Source organism: Chlamydotis macqueenii, chromosome 1 (genome assembly GCF_036417535.1).
Source record: "Chlamydotis macqueenii isolate bChlMac1 chromosome 1, bChlMac1.mat, whole genome shotgun sequence".
NCBI lineage: Eukaryota > Metazoa > Chordata > Aves > Otidiformes > Otididae > Chlamydotis > Chlamydotis macqueenii.
The window spans coordinates 76,015,635-76,029,865 of NC_141556.1; the positions used below are offsets into that span (position 1 = coordinate 76,015,635).

A 14,231-nucleotide genomic window follows, 5' to 3' on the forward strand; every position below is an offset into this window, starting at 1 on the left:
TTAGGCAAAGCAGATCTTTATTTTTATGTAGTAAAGAACAGACATAACCTAGTTTATTTGCTTGCAGTGCTGTTGCATTCTTCCAGAAATGTTCATAAAACAGCTCCTAGTAGGCGCAAAGTGAAGAAATGGTGCTGCTGCTTTCCTGGTAAGCCATGCCCCTAAACACAGTGCAGCATGTGTTTTTTTTCGGATCTTTAGGCATAGGGTTATATCCTGTTTAAATTAATACAGCATGTAATAGCATGCAGTTGTGTTCCTTTAATTTGAGAAAGAAATGTGTGGCTATTGTAGAAAACCTTTGACTGGCAAGGTAAAATATTGCTGAACATGCAAGGTTGTAGCTTTAGGTTTTGTGTTTTCTTCCTGGTTAAGAGATTATGGTCTGGAAAGGACAAAAAAAAAAAAAAGTCACATCTTACACCTCTCTCTTGTTCTATGTTTATCTTGTAGTACTGTTTTTTTCCTGGGGATACCGGAAAGGTTCCTCCAGGGCATCTATATTTGCGTTGTTCTCTGTATGAAAGCAAAAACGCTATTAACTTTTATCTTGCCTGCTTTGCCTAGTCCCACACTTCTTAAATGATCATTCCTAAAAACTGGCTTTTGATTATGAGCGTAGTTTTCTGGAAGGTTGTTTTTTTTCAATACTAGAGCTCTGCTTGCATTGAACTTGATGTCTGTGGAGAGCTTAGCTCTTGCTGTCCATGCTGGAGAACTCCCATCCCCCAGATGCCTGGCTGCCCATGCACCCTCTGACGGGGCTTTGTGGCACATTCATCGCGTGTGATGATAAATCACATATGCAGCTATTCCCTCGGTTGCTGTTCTTGGATAATAATTTACCCTTCCAGCTAAACCAGAAAAACTCCACCCTTTCACAGAAGTCCAACAAGTCCCAGTTTTCACACAGAGTCCCTGAGCTCCAGACTTCTTGCTGACTTTGGTGTCAGCAAACTTGACATAACTGTGAAAGAGCAGAATACTGATAAGACCAGTATTTAGCGGTATCAAATTCATTCTGTGGAAATGGGGTTGCCAGCCTTCCTGGCATCCTAATGCAGGTTGCAGAGTAAAGGCCCTTGGATCTCTATGTCCTGTGCCCCATTCAGCCAGGAGAAATACGGAGGTGAATGTCACGGCCATCCCTGTGGGAATTACTTTTGAAAACAGTCTTCAGAGGTGAAAGTGTGCAAGAAGGGTTTCCTTAAGTGTAGAATTAGAGAGAGTGTGAGATCTCTAAGGAGGTTCATTAGTAAAAATTAAATTGATTTTGAGGAAGAAATGAAGCGGAGGGATGGGAAATGCAGACCACTGCCCTCTCAGCCTTTGAAACAAACTGAATCCTTCTGGTGACAGCACACAAAGTAGGATCTACGTTCACTGTTGAGAAATGCACACAAGTGTTCCCTTCCAGATGAGATAGCGAGCGGCTGTAGAGCTTGCCCGAGGTGTGGGCTGTGTATGCGTAACTCTGACTGTCGAGAAGGAAATGACTAAACTTTCTGTCAAGCCACAGTAACAAAGAACATCTTTGATTTACCAAAATAGTCATGGTAGGGAGACTCGGGAATAGCTGTGGTGCTGCCAGCCCTCCATGTCAGGAAGAGCAAATCAGTCTGAGAGCTACACTTTGTGGGGAGCGTGACCGTCCCATCCTTAAAGACAGCGTCGATGGAGGAAGTCAGACCTGGCAGGGCCAGGAGGGAGCTTCGTTCTGAAAAGCTGCTGGGACTCTCCTGTGCTGGAAATGCTTTCTGCGGTGGAGAAGATGATGAGGAAATTGGGGCATGGCTGTTGACTGCCTCTGAAGCAGGCATGAAGAGTGGCAGATCAGCTGCGACTGCAGGCTGCTGGCTGGCCGGCCAGCCCGACGCACTGGGGCGCAGTGTCAAAATCCCATAGCCCCTGCGTTCCCCATCTCCTTCCCCGCTGCCTGACTGCTGCCTGTGGGTCCTGGCAGCCCAGGCAGTGGGAATCCCAAAGATCCTGTTGATTTGTGAGCCTCGCCTGGCTCAGCTGGAGTCAAGTATTTGGAAGGAAGGGGAGAAGCTCCATCTAATTATAGGTTTTCCATTTTAGCCCTTGGTATTACTTTAAGCAGACTTAAAATAACATTGTTAACTAACTTCTTTTCCCTAGCTTTGTAGTTTCGTACATGACATCGTGCAGTACCCTTTATAGAAACCTCAAATATTTTTTTTTCCCTGCCTACAATGTTTTGTCTCTTTTTCCATATGACAGATGTTTTTTTCCTGTGTTGCACAGGACTCAGTACATAATTATTCTGTTGCAATAGCCTGAAGCCCCAGTCCTATGATGGAGTCTGCTTGCACAGACTCATATGTCCCTATCATTTGTATTCTGTGTGTTTGGTTTTTTTTTTTTCTTTTCCCTGGTGTTTCTGTTCAATCCAGTCTAAAAAAAACTGCTCTGAGAAGCAATAAGCACCTAACCATTTGTGTGCCCTGAGACAATCTATTACATATTTTTAGTATCTAGACCTCAAAATGCTTCCCCCCCCATCTCTTAAGTCATGCATGGGCTGGATTCTCTCTGTTCTAGTTTACACCTTCTGTATATTTGCAGTTCTTGGTCTTTCTTGCCCCAAGTTAGTCTACGACTCTTTAGCCATACTTTTTTTTTTTTTTTTTTTTTTTAGCTGATTGTTTGCTTTGTGATCGTGTTGCTTGCTTGTCCTAAACTTCTGTCAATTTGGAAAGATCTGTTCTTGCTCTTGGCATGATTTTTGTTTGGAGAGCAGCATCTCAGCATGCTGGCACAGTGTCCCAGGTGGGGGTACACTGGAGTGTTCCCGGTTGTTTCAGTCCTTCTACCAGCTGTATTTCACTGGGCATTCATGTATGAGTTAGTGATTCTTAAGTCTCTTCTAATGGGAGCTCATGTAATTTCTTAGGTTTGGAAGTTTTTTGTTATTGGTCTAGAGTTTTATTCCCCAAACTTTCCTTTTGCATTTCAGTTTCAAAGTTTACCCAGAACCTTTTCCCGGAATAATTTTGTCAAGCTTCCCACACCAAATAGCTCTTATTTTGACTACAGTCTGTAGATGGGAGTATCTATGACTAAAACTTTCTGTCAAACCACAGTAACAAGAACATCTTTGATTTACCAAAATAGTCATAGTAAAGAGACTCAGGAATAGCTATGGGAACGAGTGCTGTGAGCTACTCTGACTTCCACTGGCTTCACTTCACGCTCTGATCTCTAGATGTTCAATGCTGTGGGGTGCTTGGTTGAGATTTTTGGAGGTCGCAATAGTGAGAAGGAAGCATCATTTAGTTTTTACTAATAGTGAGAAATGGAAGGCATCATTCAACTTCTTTGTTTCGTGTTACACATGTGTGATCAGCTGCGGAGGTGGAGGGCAGGCACAGGCCAACAGTTTAATGTAGAAACACTGAGAGATAATGTTGCTGGGAATTATTTGGAATAAACAAGCTCATTTCCCCTTTGTACATCAGTTGTCATCCTTTAATCTCTTGCTATTGGCTTTTTTCAATGCTGTTATGTATATCATCCACTGTGCTTCCTGTATCCTGTGTCACTTGATGATAAACTTTTTATAAGATATCACTGTTAAGTCGCCTCAGACTTCCTACTGATTAATTAAATTCTTTATTTCTCTCTTTTCAGTGTCAGAAGTTTATATGGATCAGTGGTACTTGTTCAAGAGTGACAGTGGAGATCAGGATTAAATCTGCTCCTCTGGGTGAGTAATCTAACCCACTGCATCGCTAATGTTTAATATCTACATAGCTGTTGTTTTTTCTTGCTTGATACCTTACACAACAGCTCCTTTAGGCTTTTATTTCAAATGTCATTAAAATTATGCTGCATACAGCTTCCAGCAGGAGTTGTAGAAGAATGTCATACTGCTTCTGCTTGCATAGACATCAGTTTATTTGGTATCTTTTAAAGGATGGCCATCACTTAACACACTCTGAACTGCTGTTTAGATGAGGGGAGACTTTCCACATTTTAAGTACAGTGGCTTTGGAGTTAACATATGGACTGTGGCAAAGTAATGAAGTGTATTTTGATTATCCAAGAAATAAAACTGAAATGATCACTGGAGCTGTTCTGTGGCATATGATGGGCCCAGGCAGTGCCAATGCTCCAGTACGAGGCCCACTGGACTTGCCATGCCCATGTGATGCAGCTGCATTGTGTGTGTGCGGTTAAACTGACTTGGCAGGTCTATGGTAACACGCAGAGAAACCGCCAAGAGCTTTCAGATTACTGGGGCAAGCTTACGTGAAAATGCTTTTAACAAAATAGACCCTTCGTTGCATTATGCCTTGGAAACGGCCAAGTTTAGTGAACTTCAGGAAGCAGCATTTTGCATTCAGTCTGGACTTTTTTGATCCAAGTAGCCTAGTGCATGTCAGAGCTGGCAGTCTTATATTGGGAACAGTTATCCCTCATCTGCTTTGTTTTGGATATTACAGTATGGTCTAACATGACTTAGCATCCTAAATTCCAGCTGGCTTTTCATGGGTCAACTTGCTGCGTCTGCACTTCAGCCATGCACCCTGCAGCTGGGATGTGCTCACCCTATTAACACTGCTGCTGAGGTCCCAGCTGCTTGCTGGGTCTCCTTCTGACTCATGTGGTTGCTCTGTTTCATACTCCGCACAAATGCTTGCCAAGATCCCTGTCTGCTAGCATACTGCATCATTTGTCTTGGCTTACTGCCCTTCAGCTGCTCTAGTCTCTGAATCTCTTGTCCTTGGCTTATCACTGGATGAGGAGTGTGGTATTTGCTTGTACTGTCCTGTCTGAGGTGATGTGTGTTAGCCCGCTGGAGAAGCAAGCATACCTCCCTTCCTGTGATGCATCTGCATAAGGCTCTGGTCACTTATTTGTTCACCTGTCCAGGACCCCTGAAAGTCTACTTATATCAGTGTCTGTCCCACAGCTGTACCGGGCTGCTTCTCAGCTGCTGTCTTCGTGCTTCATAAGGCTGTGTCCTCACTCCAGCTGGGACTTGTTGCCTTTTTGTTTATGCTTTCTGTGGCGGATGGGCTGGATCCTCCTCCCGTTCACCCACACACCACATGTGGCTGCTGCCCGCATACCCCGATATTCCCTGGGCTGTCCCAGAGTCAGGTGAGACAGTCAGCAGTGGCTGCTGTTCCTCACAGTGTTTAAAAACCTGTGACCCAAGGGGGTGCCCAGCTTGCATGTACAGGTTTGCTAGCAGAGATGTTGGGCTTTGGAGAGGGCAGCAAGCATCTCCTCTGCTGTCCTGGAGCGATGATGTGCTGCCACCAAGGACTTGGGGCTCTCCTGGCTTGATCATTGCTGCTCCCTAGTGCCATCCTGCATCCCTAGCTGTGCTGCAGGCCCACAGTATGTGAGGACTGGTGTCTCATTTGAAATGTTATTTCCCTTCTCTTCCTCCCTTTCCCTCTCCATAGCCTTTGGAGCACTTCTTGGATCTCCGACCCTTCCCACACTAAATCACTGGGTGTGAGCTCTCTCTGTGTTTCGCAGGCTGCCTGGGGTCTCGCACTGGAGCTGGGAACAAGTGGGTATTGCTTCTTGTTTTCAGAAACCCTAAACTCCAGTGCCAAAAGCTTTTATTCCCTGGGTTTTTAATCAGAGGTCTGCTGGCTCCAGCAGCATTCATCACCTATTGTCTCCCATCCTGGTCACATTTCTTCGGTTTTGTTGCTGCTTATCAGAGTTGCTGGGATTACACTCCAGCTGGCCCTGCGCTTCAGCTGGATTTGAGTTGGTTGTGGCCATAAAAACATTGTTAAAAGTCCAATGTTGGCTGGCAGCCACGTTCTGCTGGATGCATGTTTGGAGATTTTCAGTCTTCTGGCATCACTGTGCAAACGTCTTGCCTTCACAGGTCTCTACCTCTTCACTCTACAGATGCTGGTTTCCCCTCCCCAGAAGCAGCAGAAGTTTTGAGACCTAAACCTGCTTTCTTTTCCCTGTCACTTGTGCTGTTGCTCCTGGGAAGGGGTGTGTGTCCATGTCCATCCTAGACTTTAGTAGCCTGTGCTCAGTCTTCCTTTCTCCATCCCCGTAGCTCCAGTACTGGCATGTTTCTGGTATTTGGAGGCATGCTGTTCAAGTCAGATCTGTTGCCCTCAGCGGTTGGTCCAGAAAGCTGGAGCTGATTTCTCTGGCTACTGCCTGCTTTCACCGTTAGGCAAACAAACAAGAACCTCTCCTAACAAGATGACAAGAAATCCCGATGCGTGAGTCAGCGTTGACAGGAGCAGTGGGCTGTATTTCAGACTTCTGTCTGCTTCTCCCAGCCAGGGGGAGGAACGTGGGCTTTCTCCTTGTGTTGCCCTCAGTTCAGCCCAGATGTCTGAGCTCCAATCTCGCCACACTGAATACGCCGATCTGTCTCAAGAAGAGTTTCTGTGCCTCTGCTTGCTGCCTCTGTTTAGCTGTAGAAGTGCAAATTCCCGTCCCGTTGTCCCCTTCCTAGCAAGCACCATGTTAAACATGGTGCTGACAGTCCAACCGTGGCCCACAGTAAGACAGTGTGTATAAATAATCCAGAAAAGCCTAAATTAAGGCTTTTAAAATAAACCCTAACAGAGAGAGCTGCTCTAGTGTGGTGCCGTGAAGACACAGAAGCCTGACTGTGTCCGTGTAGCCAAGTTCAGTCGTACTTCCTGCAGCTGCTGCTCTTTCCTAGCAAAATCTGCGCGGGTTTTCAGGTACGTCTGCACCTCACTCCACCGGTTCTTGAGACTGCTTTGAGTTAAAGTCTGCACTCGGCGGCGGCCGATTGTCTGGGTGTCCAGAGCTGAGGTGGAGCATGCACACAGCAGCGCTGAAACAGGACATCTCCAGTCCACCCTGTTACAGTGCCTGTGTCCAAAAGACAAAAATTAGTATTTGTTGTGCATGTGGGTTTTTTTTTTCAATATCACATTGAATATGGGAGGGGAAGAAGTACAAGGCTACTTCTGTGTGCGTCTCATTATAGTGTTTATTAGCACTTGATGACTTGTCCTGCAGCGTGTCGCCCACACACAGCTTCTCTTGAGCTTTTAATAGTTGTGCTAAACTGAAATGTGCTCAAAATAGTAATAATTTAAATCATTTCCCCAGAGCCCATGGCTGCTCTGCATGTTTATGGGAGGTGTAACACTGCTGGCATGGGAGTCCCAGGCTACCCCCAGCCCCGTTCCTGCCTGGCTGCTAGAGCAGAGGGGTTGTGGTGTGCATGCCAAGGCAGGCGTGGGGCAGAGGCCCACTGAGGGCAGGGCACGGGAGTGGGACAGGTGTGGGGGGCACACAACTCAGACTGCTGCAGCTTCAGGATGCCTTCGCCTTGACATGTGTTACTCGAGACTGCTGAGCAGCAAAGGGTCCAGTGCAAGGTGAAATTCCTCATTGGTTGGAAATGTGGTGCCTTGCCCAAACATCCTCCTGCCTTAGTCCAGTGTGTTGTCAGAGCAGTATCAGGGCATTAAATGACGTGAGGATACTGATAAAAGACTGGTTTTGACCAGACTCATTGCTTGGTTTGGCAAGAGTTAAAACCAGAGATGTATTTCTTCGTTTTTGAGTTAACATTTCTCTTGGGTGAATGACACTCCCTGTCCTGTGTCAGCCTGTCAGCTGAGCAATGATCCTCGTGGATGGGGAAGGAGAGTACTGCCCTGGCAGGCGGTGGTGGGGATGGAAGGAGGCAAGATTTTTCTGGTAATTTTTTCCTCCCTTTCTTCTGAGAGGCAATATTGCTGCTTGCAGAAAGCGGTATGTTATTACGCTTTTGCTCTTCGCATTTTATGTGATGTGGTTTGGGTAATGTTAATGTAACTTAACGTTCTGCTCACCCACAGCACTGATGGTGGCTGTCTAATATACCTAAATCTCTGCAGAGAGAGGGAGTTGCGTTTCTCTGTAAATATTTAGCATACTGCCCTGTTTATCTAGCGTGCGACCTCTCTGCTGTACACTGCGTTTCCCTGCCTCCCTCCCATCCGGTCCTTTTTATTTAATTGACTTTCCCAGTCCTGACAGTTGCTTTATATTCAGAAAATATAAATTCATCCCCCACAAAGCTTTCAAATCTAATTTCATTTCTTGCCTTACTTCTCTGAGAAATTTTTTGCTCTCTTCAAGACTGAGAATGTACATTTTACCTTGTTTATTTAGGCAAGCTTATTTTTGTCTGCAGAAACCTGGGCAAATGATATGTTTTTGTTTCTTACATTTATAATCCTGTGAGGTTTATGTATTGGGAATGATCCTTGTGAGCTGGAAGAAGATTGTCCAATCTGTTTTAAGATGTCCCACTTTCTGAGTATTGCATCTCATTAGGAATACAGTTGGCTGTTTGCATGGCTTTTTTCCTCCTCTATATAGCTTGAGGGAGAAAATATATCATTTCATGATCTAGTAATAATGCTTGGCACTTTGTTTGTGTCTTCAAAGAACTATATGGCTATGAATGGAGTAATTTCTATAACATCGTGTAGTAGCTTCTAATTATTATTTGCCCCATTTTCCAAATAAGGAAAGTGAATAAGAAGTCAAGTGACCTCAGGCGATGGGAGAAGAAACAAAATCAACTTAACGTCCTGGCTCCCTGGCTTGTAGTAGAACAGCACCACACCTCTTTCTTGGTTAAACTAAAGAAGGGGGGGGGGGAAGGAAAGATTCCCATCCACAACAAGAAGAAAGGGAGCTGTTTATCTTTAATGATCTTGCCTAACCTTGTTAACTATTCAGTTAAGTGCGTTTGGTGGTGGTGGGTTTTTGGTGTTTGTTTTTAAATATGTTGTCTGACTGACTGATGTGGTTGTCATTTCTCAGTGTGTAGTTGGAGGTATGTGAGGATTTGTCTGGAGTTTATAAAGCCAGAGCAACATGTGAATTGGGTTGGGGTTGTTGGAGAAGGGAGGGTGTCGTTCACCCCCCCGGCCCTGCCCCAGCTGGGGAATCTTTCTGCTCCTTCCCTTCCTCTTGCCACTTGAACCAGAAGCAGTGGAAATCTTTTCTGTAGTATTTGGAACTGGCATCCCCCTGCTCTTGTTTTCCAGCTGAGACTGAGATGGGAAAAGTGAGGCATCCTAAATGGGGACTGTGTTAACACGCAGCCTGTATAGAAACTAATCCTCCTTGTCTCACCCACCACATGCCACACTAGGAATTTTTTTTATTTTTTTTTTTTTTTTCTCCCCTAGTGGACTCTAGTGGAAGTTATTGGCTCTGAGTGGTGTCTGGGATTACTTCATTTTCAGAAATAATTTTGTACAACTGCCCTAGGCTATAGGGCTTGGTGTAGATTTACAGCTGCTTAATTAACTGACAAGACTCCCAAATGTGTTGTATACCATATAGAAAAAGTGAGTGCCGTAAGCAGTGAACTGTGGAATTACAAACTCTGTTAGAGAGAAAGCCCTGGTAACAATATTGTTGACTACTTGTTCAAAGTTAGTTAAAACTTATTTTTTTCAGGAATTTTGGCTTTTTTAAAAAGATGCTTTGGAGCACTGGGCAGCGTTAGAACAGTTTAGTCCCCTTGGGGAGGACAGATAATCTGCTTGGTGCAGAAGAGCACAGAAATCACACAAAGAATTTCTTCATCTTTTGTTGAAAAATCCCAAATCCCTTTGGCTGCTTCTCTGCAGGTTTTCAGAGGTTCCCTGGCCACCTTCTGGCTGGCTTCAGATGCCTTGTTTGATAAACTTTATGGCTAAAGTCTTGCATGACTTAACACAACTTTATTCTGGGTATGCCCTGCTAGTGAAGGCGGTGGAGCAAGCAGCTGTCTTCAACCAAGCGCTCTATCTGGGGATGCAAAACTTTGACAAGCCTTTTTAGAGACTTGAGACTTTAATTCCAAGAATATATTTAGTTTTCTGTTTTTGACGAGTGGGACAGATATCCTGATGCCTTTGATGAGACCTTCAACGACAGACAGCAGCACCAAGGTATTGTAGCCAGCTCTTTTTCTTTTTTTTTCTCTTTGAATTTCTTGAGTAGCTGATACCTCAATTGTACACGCTCCCGTCCAGCATTGAACAGAGCTGTGCTGGGCCATGGCATACACACAGGGCTCTGGTTTCATCCAGTGTTTCTCATTATACCCAAATTGCTGATTACTTGTCAGCTGACTTTTTGAGGATCTGAATGTGGCTTTTCATGAATCTGAATGCTTTTCCCTTGCTGGGCTTGGGGAGCCCTCAAGGCTGGGTTGGGACCTGGACTTTGCAGCAATAAGAGCAGAGCAGCTGGTATGCAGGCTTTCACGCTTTAGTTGTAGGATGCAAGCACATGTGGTGGTGTCTTTGTGTCTCCTCTTTGTCATCTGACATCTTCTCTCGCTAGACTTTGATTTTTGCCTACTTAGAAGAAATGTCAGCAGCTCGGCATGTGGGGAGCTGCATGTTTGCCTTGGGCTGTTTTGTTGTGATTGTTTTCTTAATTTTGTGTTTTGTAATTATTTTGAAGTATTGCATTCAAAAATGGTGAGTGCTTCCAAGAATGTGTTCAGGGAAGGTTGCTCAGATCATGCTGATACCATTACCAAGGAATTTTTTTTTAGATACTTCACTATATCTGTGTGTTACTTATATATGTAAAATTAAGAAAGGGAGGGAGATACCTGACTATTTCGATACTTCTTCCTTCTCTTTTTTTCCCACAATGCAAATTCACCAAAACTCGGGTAACTTCTCAGCTGTGAGAATTGCATGTCCTTCTGCTCAGCAGAGCCTTGAGAGCTGGATACTGCGCCTGGCCCCATGCAGCAACTGCTCCTCAGAACATCATCGCCCCAAGGTCCAATGCAGTAGTTGTGGGGCTGAAGAAGACTTTTCCTGCCTTTGTCTTTTTGTGGCTGTGGTTGTGCTGAGCACAAGAACTGAGGGCAGGGTTTTGGGGGATTTTTTTTTTTTTTTTTTCTAATCATGTTTCCTCATAATTACTTGCAAGCAGCAAAGAGAAGGGAGAAGCAGTCATGTATTATGGGTTGGTCATAAATTACAATCATCATGGGCACTCAAAGGAGTAGGACAGTATCAGGAAAGGGAAGAGGCTGGTGTGAGAGGGAACATCAGCTTGAATAGAAGGAAAAAAGAAGTGGGAGATGGCAGTCAGAAGGTGACTTGAAAGATCACAGCCAGAGGGAAACAGGAGGCAGGTACTGCAATGGGTACCTGAGCCACTGTGGTTCCTCATGGTGAACTTGAGTACTAGCTTCTGCAGTTTGATTTGTACAACTGAAAAATTCTGGTTTGAAATAACGTAAGGGAAGACAGAGTATTTTTTTAACTCTTAAGGACTTAAATTTGCAACTTCCATGTTAAACCTGCCTGCCCAAGAACCTGTATCCACACACTGAGACGTGCAAGCCTTGCATGGTAGCTGGACTTCTTGTGACCTCCTTTCTTACAGTTTTACTTGACTTAGTGTGTCTATAGTAACGTGACTTCGGGAAATGACTATGATTACCATGACAGGTAATGATCTTTGACTGCGAAATTAAATTATATGAGTGGACATTCAAGGAAAGCCACCTCAGCTGCTGCTTCAGGAGGAAGCTGTGTTGTGCTGTGGGGTGTGCAGGATGCCAGCAGGCACACACCTTCCGTTGGGACTGGCTAGGGCATCCTTGGACTGGGAGGTGATGGCTGGGTGCGTGGATGGCCCTTGCCCAGAAGGGCTTGGACAGGGGCTTGTTTTTTGCCTGAGGCATCAAACCACTGTTGGAAAGTGTGTGAAACTTTTAAGGTCTTGATCGGAAAAGCTGTTGTCATCTTTTCAGCTCTCCTTACAACAAATTGGCCAGTTCATTCTTTCTCCCGTTTTTGAAAGGCTGAGTTGAAGCTGACCAGGTTTGACAAGTGATAACCAGGGAGCCTGGCTGTGCTCTCTTTTGTGATTAGACAAGGGTGTGAAAGGCAAGGGCTGCTCTGAGCCACAAGACCTCTCCAGAAGCCGGCTGGGAGCAGGGACTGGGGATGGAGTGGTGCTCTTCTGGCAGCCACAGCAGCGGGAGTGGTGCTGGTTACAACTTAGAGATGGGCTGAAGCAGGAGCTCTGCATTGAATCTCCCTGAGCCTTTCTGTTTGTCTAAGGGAGGCTCAGATCCATACTGCGTAAAATTGATGTTTGTCTCAGCCTGCTTGTCTGCTAGCCAGGCCATGCACTCACTCCCAGATGTTCTCTTATCACGAAACTGGAGATGCACCTGAAATTGTCCTTTCAGGATTTGGAAGCTTTTTTGATAAAGCTGTCTGTCTGCAAGCATTTTCAAGGACACGTCGCGCTTTCAAATTGTGGTATTAAAATAATTGCCTTTGAAATGCAGGGAGGGTCATGTGCCCTACATCAGAAATTCCTCTTGGAGCTTATTAATCTGGTATATAAATGTCATGGCTTACATCCACAGGGTGTTTATATTGAATTTTTAGCTGTATCAGTATCCCTTACTCTTCAGAATAAATGCCATATAATCTGGTTATGAGCAATATTCTTAATTTAGATACCAAAAATAGGACATAGACGAATCTGAGTTACTGTAGGAAAGTAGGAGAGGAAATAGCCTTGCCTCATGAGGGGAGATCAAATTCAATTGAATTGTCTCGTGTTTAATGTAATGGTAAGGCCAGAGATTTCAGTCTGTTTCATTAGTTTGTTGGACGGGGGGCTGAGCAACCTGATCTGGTTGGAGATGCCCCTGCTCCTTGCAGGGATTGGACTGGATGGCCTTAAAAGGTCCCTTCCAACTCAAACCATTCTATGATTCTATCATTAGGATAGCACAACGATTGCCGTATTTTCTCTTATCTTTGTTTTTTTTCTGAAGGCCTGATTCTCATTTTATATACCTGTACTGAGGTGTGTAACGATGGGCTAGGCTGGGAAACACCCTTTCTTCTTTTTCCTTCCCCCTGCACAGACCTGTGCACACTGACTCAAGGTACGTAAAGCAGTAGGGACCTAGGCTTATCCCCCACCACCACACCCCTGGTTTGAGAGAGATGAAGTTGTTCCTCAGAGACCTGCAGTGAGCAGCACTGACAAGGACAAGATGCTCATTTTGGGGGCAGGATCATCCTTGCTGTGGTAGGTGGACATCATCCAAGTGCTTGGACGTCAGAAACACCTTCCTCACTTGACCACGCCGATGGTCCTACACCTGGAGGAGGTTTCTTTTATCATGACCTTAGCAGGTGTTTATTTTAAATAATGACAATGAAACTAATAATCATACAAGCATCAGTGGCTAATAATAATCAGTGCCTGATAAACTGATGAAACTAGTATTATGAGCTGTCCCTGCGGGTTGATGACTGCGTGACTAGTTTTTTGCTCCTCATACATGGCAGAAGCTGTTAACTTTTAGCAAAGTTACTGTCTGTGTGCTGGGCAGGTGGGTGGGCTTCCTCTCAGACTCCCAGTCGCTTTGGTGGAGGTTTTCCCTGGCTTGTTTCCTTCTGCAGGCATGCCTGCTCTCCCACCCTGTGAGATCTCTCCTATGATAGAGCAGCCATTTTTTTCCCCAATTCACTAAGTAATTTTTGTTTTGTTTTCTATATGGAGTCAAGCTTACAGGTCACTGTGGTTCTATGTAACCTTAAGTAAATTTTACCTAGAATTATCTTGGTACTTTAAGTTGCTTTTCTGTGTGTTGGGTGGTGTCACCCTGAACCAGGGTGATCCAGAGCAAGCTCGGTTATTGAAAGAGAATGTGTCTTTGTTGCAGACTTTAGTTGAGTTTTGTAACTTCAGTGTTTACCTTGGACCTCAACATTCCCCCCGCCCTCTGCCATTGTAGCTGTGCTCTGGTAGTGCCTCTAAGTGGAGAAGGAAGGAAGACACAGCCACATGGATCAGGATGCTTCGTTCCCTTTGTGGCAGAGGTCATGTCTGGCAGCTGATGGACTGGAGTCAGTCGAGGTGAGGAGAGCTGATTTTTAGCGTGGACCTTGTAACAGCGTGCTGATATTACTGAAAGCACCCACAGGTTGCACAAAGCTGGCAGGATCTGTATTTTGAGGTCTTATTTTGGTCACTTGCTCAAACAGGCAGCCAGTGTTAAATGTGTTCCCAATACCATTGACTTCAGCGGCATTAGGAGCATGCTTCTCTCCAGTGTGGGCTTACACAACTTGCTGATCTCAGGCTGGGTGGGTCTTGCTGAAAAGATCCTGTGCCGACAGAGAGACTATCTCTATTTCAGGCTGTGGTTCAGCTTTGTTGTCAATCCAATTTAA

General features: G+C 44.9%; 1 protein-coding gene across 11 annotated transcripts in view; it reads left to right on the forward strand.

Moving 5' to 3' along the window:
• The window catches only part of PPFIBP1 (PPFIB scaffold protein 1), a 118,054-nt gene that overhangs the window by 28,697 nt on the left and 75,126 nt on the right, over positions 1 to 14,231 (forward strand). For all 11 annotated transcript variants that reach the window (XM_086757131.1, XM_086757159.1, XM_086757149.1 and 8 more), the window contains exon 2: positions 3,655 to 3,730. The gene's annotated coding sequence lies outside the window, so the exon portion shown is untranslated. The remainder of the gene's footprint in view (positions 1 to 3,654; positions 3,731 to 14,231) is intronic.